Source organism: Galeopterus variegatus, unplaced genomic scaffold (assembly GCF_000696425.1).
Source record: "Galeopterus variegatus unplaced genomic scaffold, G_variegatus-3.0.2 Scaffold7055, whole genome shotgun sequence".
In the NCBI taxonomy this organism is placed as follows: Eukaryota; Metazoa; Chordata; class Mammalia; order Dermoptera; family Cynocephalidae; genus Galeopterus; species Galeopterus variegatus.
The window spans coordinates 21259-31775 of record NW_007733166.1 but is presented as its reverse complement, the minus strand read 5'-3'; the positions used below and the strand labels follow the sequence as shown (position 1 = coordinate 31775).

The window sequence follows — 10517 nt, the reverse complement described above, 5'->3', positions numbered from 1 at the left end:
TCTACAGCAATTATCATCATTGGCCATACTGTATATTTACTTGTTCGTATTTGTCCATTCTCTGCACAACTTTCTCTATACCCTGCCCCACACTAGGATGTAAGCTTCATGTGGACAAGAATTTTGGTCACTGGAGTATCCCCATCAACTAATAGAATGCCTAGTACATTCTAGGTGCCCAACAATATTTGCTGAATGAGTAAACAGATGAATAAATAACTATATATTCATATATATTTGGAAGATATATACACATTTATCTGATTCATTTTTTTCTCTATTAATTCTGCCATGTGCACAAGGCTACCAATTTTCCCAGTCTGGGCAGGGGCCTCCAGTATTTAATAACTGAACCAACAAAGCTTGCTGAATGTGATTATTCTCAGCCGTGTCCTAGTCATGGTGTCCATGATGTTCACAGATTCCAGTGTGCCCTGAAATGACCTGTGACCTCTCACTTTCAGGGAGATTCTGATTTAATATGACCTTCAAACCATTCTGATGCAGGAGGTTTGATAAAGGCTACACTATAGGCTTAAGGCAAAGAAGAAAATCTGAAAGGGAAAAAAAAACATATTTTATTTGCTGAGAAAAAAAGGGTGCTGTTTTTATCTTTGTATCCTCAACTCTAATGTGGCATCTAGAAAAGTATGCAATCAAACCTTTATATAAAGGCAGTGTAAAATTAAGTGTTGAGAGCTGTGCTTATCTAACACAGTACCCACTGGCCACATGTGACTATTTAAAATTAAATTAATTAAAATATATAAAATTTAAAATTGAGCCCATCAGTTTAACTAGTTACATTTCAGGTGCACAAAAGCCATATGTGGCTAGTGCCTGCTACATCAGATGGCACTGATATAGAACATTAACATCATCATAGAAAGTCCTGTTGGACAGCTCTGGGCTAAAGGAAAGGGTGACCAATTATTATCATATAGCCTACTGCAGACATAGTGGATTCCCATGCCAATCTTCAATCACTAGTTATGTGGGACTTCAGACAAGTCACATGACCTCATTGAGGCTCAGTTTCCTGAGTTGTTATGAGGATTATGTGATATTATCTATTTAAAGTGCTTAGAAGGGTGTCAGGTACATAATAAATAATCAATATTCACTACTATTATTATTGTTATTGTTATTAATGAGAGTTAAAATAATCAGGGAAAGCTTCATAGTGTAAATGAGATTTGAACTAGGCTTTGGAGTCTATGCAAGATTTAGTTAGGCAGTTGTAAATTGCAAAAACAACATGGAGGCAATTAGAAGAAAAGCCAGGCTAGGATAAAAAGAACCTCAAATGGACTGTGGTCAGCAGTTTCCAACCATCACCTTCCTCCCACTTTTCTTCCAAAACTGAGTCAGACACTAGCGAAAAAGTTAAACTTCTCCCTAGCAAATTATCTGTGATTTCAGAGATCACAATGGAAAAGAAAATGAGCAGATTTCATTATGGAGTGTCACCAACATATCCAATAAAAAGAGAACAACTACCTGTTGAGTTTTACAGGATTTGAAATTCAGAAAAAAGATGGCAGTGACTCTGGTGTGTTGTCATGTGTGCAGCCCCAAGAAATCTGGCAGGAAATAGGATTTTTTAAGCTACTCTGAGTCATCTAATCAGTAAAAGCTGGTGCTAGTCCCCATAAACATTGAGTTGTGCAGACCAACACTAGGTAATGCTACAGATTTTGTTATTGTTATAAGTCAAAGTGGCTAGGCTACATGGTGGTTTTGAAAAGAGAGCTATAATATGGGCCAAATACTGCAAAGTTAAAAAAATGATCTCAAATGTTCATTAAAAAAAGATAATAAAAAGTAAATAAAATCCTGTAGTAGCCAAAGTAATTGGATATAAACTGGATATAAGTATGATCATTAATTTTTCCCAAAACATTTGAGTTATTTTTATGAAAACATGTTAGAATTGACTCTCCCTATCACTTTTGAAGTGGTATAAACCCAAACTTTCCTAAGAATCCAAGAAAGAAAATGTTTATGCTCTTTTAGGTTTGGGAGAAAAATACAGTGTCTATGCACGCGAACGTGTGAGAGAATTAAAGCATACAAAAAATGTCAGGTTCAAAAGTAGGCACTTGAAGAAGCTCTATACTTACTTTGACAGTGTAGCCAGTACCAAAACAGTTTTGAAATTCCTTATTTGGAGTTTCTATCTGAGCCAGTGACATGTTCTATTCAACATTCTTAGCTTTTTTCAAGTTAAATTTGGATTTAATTTTTTAAGTAGCCAAAATAATTCAGAGTCAATTCTGAACACAAAATAATAGAGCAGATACCCTTACGGAACTCAAAAATATAATTCAGAAGAAGTGCTTTCTAAATGGGCTATCTTAAGATATACCACTTATTTAAATGCACAGATTAGACTGAGTTTACTTAAAAATCTATTACAGCAAATAAAGAACCTGACTCTGTTTTACTTAGCTTTAAAAAGGGGGGTACAGTAGGGATTTAACTTGAAGGTTATCAAATATTTCTCAAAATCACTAAGGAGACTAAAGAACCATGCCCAGAAATTCGGCAAGAACCAGAGACAGCTAGACCACTGGTAAAAGCCATGGACACAGAGCAAGGATGGTCAGCTACTGCATCCTCTGCTGTTCATCTTGTCTCATGCTACGGATGCCATCACTGCTTGATACTGTCCCTGCTGGACATTTCTGCCACTCGACACCTCTGACAGTGCAACTCAAAATAAATGAGTCCCTTCCTTGTGTCTCTTGCTCCTGATTGTTGTCCCTAAGCTAAGCCAGGGGCCAGGCAGTGGAGAGAGAGTTTCTGGTCCCCCTGGCTTCTGGAGAGGGAAGCAAGACCTGCAGAAAATAAAAACAGATGCCCTTTCTTTCAGTCATTCCTCTCATATCCCACAAATTCTACCTGTAATTCAGACAAATTCAGATCTAATTCATGTGATCAAGGTCTTTTTTTTACACATTGAATTTCAGGACTATATGAGTTAAACCCCACAAAAAGTCTTATAACATAAAATAACAGCCTCACATCAGATAGATAAGTAAAAATTAAGGCCAAATGGTTTGATACCTTTTTTTGCAAACAAGTGAGTGTGGAAGTACTTTAAGCTGTCTTTTTCATTTTCTTAGGAAAATAATGAGCATTCTCTCTTCCGTCATTGCATTGACTATTATGTATATCTATCAGAATCATCAGGGCTACTTTTTACTTGCCACTTCCTCTATGCCATCACCGTGATAAATTCGAAAACATTGTGATCATTTTGTATTTACAAAATCACTACAAGGTAGGTATCTTAATCCACATTTCACAGGTTTGGAAACTGGGGCAAGGAGGCTGATTTGCCTGATGTGCATTGGTCTGTCCCACCCATAGCCTAAGTACATCTCTGCCACTCTATAGAGTTTTTTCAAAATGTCTCATCATAAGAATTTCAAAGTTAAAGCCATTAGAAGGAAAATTCAAATGAAATAGTAAAAAGAGGAAGCTGCTCCTATTTACTTTACTCTCTCCACACCCCAAAGAATACATTAACATGTTTTAAACTCTATTACCATTAGATTAATTTGTTTTTTATCTGTTGATAACTGCTGTGATGAGCAAACGTTTCAATTGGAGAAATGTAGAACAGAAAAGAAACACATTATAAATATTTGATCTCCATTGCTATTTTCAGTTTGGCATTTTATCTCTAAAATCTTAGTGGCAATGATCATATGTTCAGCTGATACATTAGGTACCACATAAACAAAGCATTTTCTCCCTAGATACCTCATCAGAATTAGATTATACCCCTCACTGCAAATAAGTTACACTAGCAATAAGAAAACCATTTTTTCTGATCAAAGAGAAGCATGTATTGACATATTTTTCTCTGAACTAATCAGTTCATACATACATATGTAAGAGAATTAATGAACTCACACTGGCCAAGTATTAATACTACCCTGTTAGTATTCAATACCTCAATCCCAAAGATGCAAAAACATTTTACCAACAGATTTTCTAATCTAGGAAATTGCCTTTTAAGGGGATGCAACTTTGTTCACCTTCTAACAGAAGCAGAAACAAAGTCTGAAGAAGTTTTGAGACAAAGGACAAATCTTCTTAGGTCCTACTTGTTCCACCTTCGTATATGTGAATCACTAAACCTCACCACCTGTGTGGTTTATTTTGTAATGAGACTACAAATACTGTTACTCAGTTCCTATTTCCCAAATGAAACATTAGTCCTTAAAGCAAGCAAATCCCCCTTTCAGCCAACATTTCCATTGCCCTTCTCCATTTCTTAAAGTGCAAAGACCTCTCTTAATTCCAAGGATACAAATTCAGCAAGTTTTTCCATGAAAAAGAAATTTTTTTTCAGCTATATTCCAAACAGCAAACAAAGAACAGGTAGTTATTAGAAACATCAGAAATACATGCATCAACTTTGAGTGTCTGAAAGACAGAAGGAGGCCACAAAGAATGCTTTGCTAACAGAATGTATCTTGTTGTTTAACAGCCCTTTGCCAATTTTGCTAAACAATGAGTATACTGGTTGGATGACAAATGTTTTTTTCTCAAAGCCATCTGCTCCTCTGAGTCAATCCTGTGGGAAATAGTTTATACTAAATTTGTCACATTACACCTTTTTTCTAGGTCAACAGAGTAGCAGGGTAGAATTCCAACTCTTTGGCTTATTCTATCTAACACAGAGATTAGTATAGCCCAGCAAATAAATTCTGAAAGTTTGGAGACCACAATATGGCGGTTGGCTTCACAAACACGTGGCCCAGACAATTTGATCAAGATTCTTACTGTCATCCCACCAACAGATGCCTTTTCTGACAATGAAATGCTTTACTATTTCTCACAGTTTTACTCATCTAGGAGAAATCTATGAGTAAGCTTCTGGTGAACTCACTTGTCTCTTGCATCTGCAACAGATTAGTAGACGAAAAAGACAAAGTGTTTTGTCACATAGATGACAGCACTGTATAAGCTGTATGCATGAGAATTCTTTTGGGTATGAGTTACTGAAGCCCAGTGCAAACTATCATAACCAATGAAGGGACTTTATTAAAAGGGCACTAAAGTATTCACAGAACACCTAAGTCATGGAAACAGCAGAGTTGAATTTGAATGCCAGGAACTGTTCGAACCAGGGGCTTAAATATCATCAGGACTCATTTTGCTTCTCTCAGCTCTTCCTCTATGGTGGTTTTATGCTTCTCCTGAAGTAGACCAGCTTTCTCCACACAGTGGGAAAATGGCCAGCACCAGCTACACATAAAAGATTGTATTGATTCTATAATAATTTTTCACTCTTTGACATTTCCAAAACCAGGATATGTCTTATAATTGCAGGCAGTAGTTGTGATGTAGTGACTGACCTACTTCTGTCCATCATCACCTGGCAGTAATTGTGATGTAGTAATAATTGACTGCTCATCTGTATCAGAAGATGCAGAATGCAAGCCCGTCATTGCCTGGAAGCAAATGCTGGAGAAAATCACAGAGAACTCCCAAGAAATGCTGTATATATCATTGCTTGTGATGACATAGGATGATTTTGTATGGTAAACAAAGCAGATATTAATAACTCTGTCAAAAAAGTCAGATTCCTGAATGGAAAGAATTAGTATTAGAAATACCTTGACCAATTTTTTTCAACTATATATTATTTTTTGTGTATGCTCAAGAATGATATATGATTTTTTAAAACTATGTAGAATAAGACCAAAAGAGCTCTTCCAATAAGCAGAAAACAACATGCATCATAGTTTAATTAACAGCACTTATTTCCTTCTCAGTGGTAAATAAAATAACAGTGCACAATCCAACCAATGGCATTTTAAATTTGATGAAATAGAAATTACAGCTTCAGTCTCTGGACAAATGTCTTGGCCTTCAGCAGGAAGCCAGCTTATCTCGGGTGCCTAACCCTGGATCAATCAATTGTGGTCAGAGAACAAGTTAGAACATGTAGAAGTTCACAACTAGGGTGGAGGTGCAGCAAGGGAAGTGGGGAGAGGCAGAGTGCTTGGCAGACAGTCCCATAGAGGCTTCTGATCTTCTCGTTCGTGGTTTAATCTTTGATACTGAATAGATAGATATCACTTCTAAAACAAGAAAGCGCAAAGCTTAACAGAAAGTTCTGGCCAGTTTGATGAGCTGCTATGTTATCTACCTAAATCAGCTATTTGACAGTCTAAACATACCAGATGAGCTCCAAAATCTTCAGTGCCAGGGCCAGTATTTCTTCTCCGGGTATTTTTTTGTTTTGTTTGTTTGTTTAGAGTAAAGCTATCCCCTAAAGTTCTTTTTTTATAATGACATTGTTCTCTATTGAAATGAATGCTGGATTATATCTTTTATCCAATCAGAAACTGGCATATTCTGGAGTCATACACAGTCATGAATAAAAATGGCATTCGGGACAGCTATGAGTCCATGATGGTGCCTCCTGTTGCCCACTGATAGAATTTGTTTGTGTTGTCCCCACCAAAACTCATGTGGAAATCTGATCCCCAATGTGGTAGTGCTGGAAGCTGTTTGAGCCATGGGGGCAGATCCCTCATGAATGGATTAATGCTCTCCCTAGGTGTGGGGATTAATGAGTGAGTTCTTGCTCTATTAGTTCCCTCAAGAGCTGGTTGTTTAAAAGACCCTGGCACCTCCCCTCTCTCTCTTGCTTCTCTCTCTTGCTCCCTCTCACCATGTGATCTGCTTGTACCTGCCGGCTGCCTGCTGCTTTTCCTCCATGAGTAGAAGCAACCTGAAGACCACACCAGATACAGCTGTCCCAGAATCGTAAGCCAAATAAACCTCTGTTCTTTCTAAATTACCCAGCCTCTCATATTTCTGTTATAGCAACACAAAACGGACTAATACACCCACCTTCTACACCAGGTGCTTCCCGGCCCTGCGCCTTCCCCGTGGACCCCAAGGTCCAGTCAACCATGGACAAGGCTTCAGCGCAACTGAGCCAGCTGCTGACTCTGCCCATGCTCATGAAGTGCTCCATCACTGCCTGCTGGCCGCCCACAGCTCCTTAGTGAACAAGAATACGGTGGACTACTTCTTGGAGCTGCACCTCGGCGTGCACTTGAGGTGCTGCAGCACTTAACTGCTGATGGAGGATGGGGAATTCGCCCAGTCCTTCAGCAACTAGTTATTTGAGAAGCTTGGAGCCGGGCACATGCCTGGAGAGTTGCTCAGCCCACTGGTCATCAACTCCGTCCTGAGCAAGTCCCTGCAGTAAGGCTCCCACGGGGATGCTCCGCACGCCACCCACCTCTCCTTCGTCCTCAAGTACCTACCCGAGTTGTTTGCCCCAATGCCCCAAATGTGTTGAGCTGCCTGGAGCTCAGGTACAAGGTTGACTGGTCCCTCAACACTGTAATAACTGAGAGCTGCCTGAGCAAGTATAGTGGCATCTTCCTGCTGCAGCTGAAGCTCGTGATGTGGACACGCAAGGACATCTGCTTGCACCTCAATCACACAGCCCTGGTGAGCCACGCGGCCAGCTCCACGCAGTTCCTCCAGCTGCATCTGTTCAAGCAGGAGATGCAGCACTTCGTGAAGGTCATCCAGGGCTACATCGCAAACCAGATCCTGCACGTCACCTGGTGCAAGTTCAGGGCCAAGCTGGCCGCGGTGGGCGACCTTGAGGAGGCCCAGAGCGCCCCCGCTGAGTACCTGCATGAGGCCATCTTCAGGGGCCTGCTGACAGAGAAGCCCACGATGGTCTTGACCATAACCCACAGCAGCTTCAGCCTCGTGCTCAAGTTCCGCAGCCAGCACATCTCCCAGGCTTGGGGCCCGGCAGGCAAGCCCCAGGGAGCTGAGCACCCCAACTCTGCCCCCACACAGCAATGCTACAATACCTTCAAGTACTGCTCCCACTTCCTCTTCAAAGAGGTGACCAAGCTGATGGACCTCGGCTGCCAGCCCCACCTGGAGGACTTTGAACTGAGCATCAACTTCAACAACTGCCAGCAGGACGCCCGAGGGCCTGCTCAGCAGGGCCTGCGCTAATAAAGACGCCCTTCAGACCCTGAAAAATGAATGAATGAATGAATGAATGAATAAGGCATTCAAACTATAAAAAGTATGATGCTCATTTACTGCAGTTTTTTTTAACAAAATGTAGATGGGCACTACATCTTAATAGCTCAACTCCATTTTGAATCAATTTTAGTTTCAAAGAACAATTCATTTAATTCATCCAAACAAGTAATACACTTTGCTTCTTGCTTCTTATCTATTATGTATGTATGATTATGTCATATATTTTATTGCAATACTATATTATATATTTACATTTAACATTATGTGACATGGGAAATATGTTAGACACCTATTAAATGATTTCCTGAAGTATATTAGGTTTTGGAGAAAGTCATTGTAAGGAACCATGAGTAAGAATTAAAATGAATCCACTCAGAAAACATATTCTTTCTTTTTCAGGTTCCCACCCATATTAATTGTATCCATTTCTTCACTCTAATACAAAATAACACAAAAGTCTGGAATCAGTGTTTTCACCTATTCTTATAAAAGATGTTAAAGAGCCCATAATTCACTTTTTTCATATGCAATCTTACTTTTATGAGAATTTGTTTGTAAAATCTAACATAAAAAAGGAATAAATCAAGAGTCAAGAAACCAACGTGCAAGCACTAGCTCCACATGCAACTCATTTTGTGACATTTATCAAATCATTGGACCTCTTTGAAATCATTTTAAAATAAAAATGTTAAACATTTCCTCAAGCTTGATGACTACTGTTATCCAGACTTATATTCATAAAATTCTAATCAGCCCTGGAGATACTGTGTAATGGAAACAGTGCATAATAGCTGGTAACAATTTTTGAAGAACTCTTTCTATAATGCCTTTCTTCTGTACATTCTGGAGAATGCTACATCTTCCCTGAAAATGTGGAAAGGAACAATTATTCTGACAATGCAGAGGTAGGTACGAAGCAAAAGAGTCATCAAAGAAATATATAAATCAGTAACATCTTTGATAAACATCTATCAATTTCCCATGTTAGCATTTTACCAAAAATGAAACATCAATTATAAAAACCGTGTCCATCTAAAAACATAGAAAAGCAGGCAAAAAATTTCATAATGATGTTAATAGATTCACTGATAGTGACAATTATTAAGTGGTTATTCTATACCAGTCACTTTTTTGAACATTTTACCAATATTATCATATTTACTTCTCTCAACAACCCCATGGGGTAGGTCACTATTCCCATTTTACTGGGGCTTAAAGAAGTTAAATTATTTTCCCAAGCTATCAAATGCTGGAGTTGGAACTCAATCCTAGGTCTGTCAGATTCCAAGGCTCATGTTTTTACCATTTCTGCTGTACTTTGTCATTTCACATTACAGAAATGCATATCATTTGCAAATAGCCTATCCAAATGTACAGAAGAGACTCAGTATTTGGATGTTTCTTCTGCCTTTTTGGAAACAAACAACCCTATACATTTATGGGTATATACTGCAAACTGCACCACAAAACCCAAAAATTACAGAGAAATACTAATTTTAATTTTTAAATTATTCCAAATATTCAGAAAATAATGAAAATGACACCCACGAACCTGCCACCTAGATTTAACATATGACAATATGTTACCATATTTGCTTCAGATACCGCTTTTTTTTTTTAATAAATGAAAATGAATCTTAATGGTGGGAAAGTATTTTAGACAAAGGTTGAGTGTCTGCAGATAAGTTTCAGTATTGAGTTAGATACCTAAACTATCACATTTAAAACGTATCTGAAATATTAAGTCTCTTCTCTGTTTTCCTGAACTGAGTTAAAAATCAATGTTGTGCTTTGTTCCAGAAGCAAATTTGCATTTGAACCATATTTATTTCTAAAAAATGAAATCAGAAGAGCTCTACCTTTGGAAAGTCAAAATATCTGGTGCTTGATTGAAAATACCTTTTCCTAAGACATCTAGAGTAATGAGCATAGTTTACTGTCTTAATGCAACAAGGTAAGTTACGCATTGAAAGGTTAAATTCTTGTTCTATTTGGTGGTAAGTTTAGCTTGTGTGACAGATCCTTCATAGCTTCCTTGTGACTTTAGAGTGGAGACAAGGGTGGAAATGATGGCAGTCAAATTGGTTAAAGAGCACCAAGAGTTTATACTATAAAATAAGTTTGAAGGAAAGAGTTCAGCTTCATTACAGGTGAATTTACATTATATAACTAATATGAAAATAGTGTGCTGTATTGTTCACAAACCATTTTGTCATGCTTTGGTCTTTTATAGATGTCTTATACTTGATTTTACAAGTTTTCTTGGTGATTTTTTGTACACAATTAAAAACTTATTAAATGCACAAATTGTCTAAGACTGTAAAGTTTATTAGTAGTGGTCATTACTACTTCTGAGCTTAACAACTTTAGAATATTTTTGATTCTCAATAAAATATTTATATACATGTAAAAAAGTTATAAAGTCCCACTCACACTCAATCGTTTTCTCCCCTGAGGTAATC

At 38.0% G+C, this 10517-nt stretch overlaps 1 pseudogene; it reads left to right on the top strand.

The window, feature by feature from the left end:
* Positions 1-6206: 6206 nt before the first annotated feature.
* LOC103607029 lies at positions 6207-8022 on the top strand (annotated as a pseudogene).
* Positions 8023-10517: the final 2495 nt, after the last annotated feature.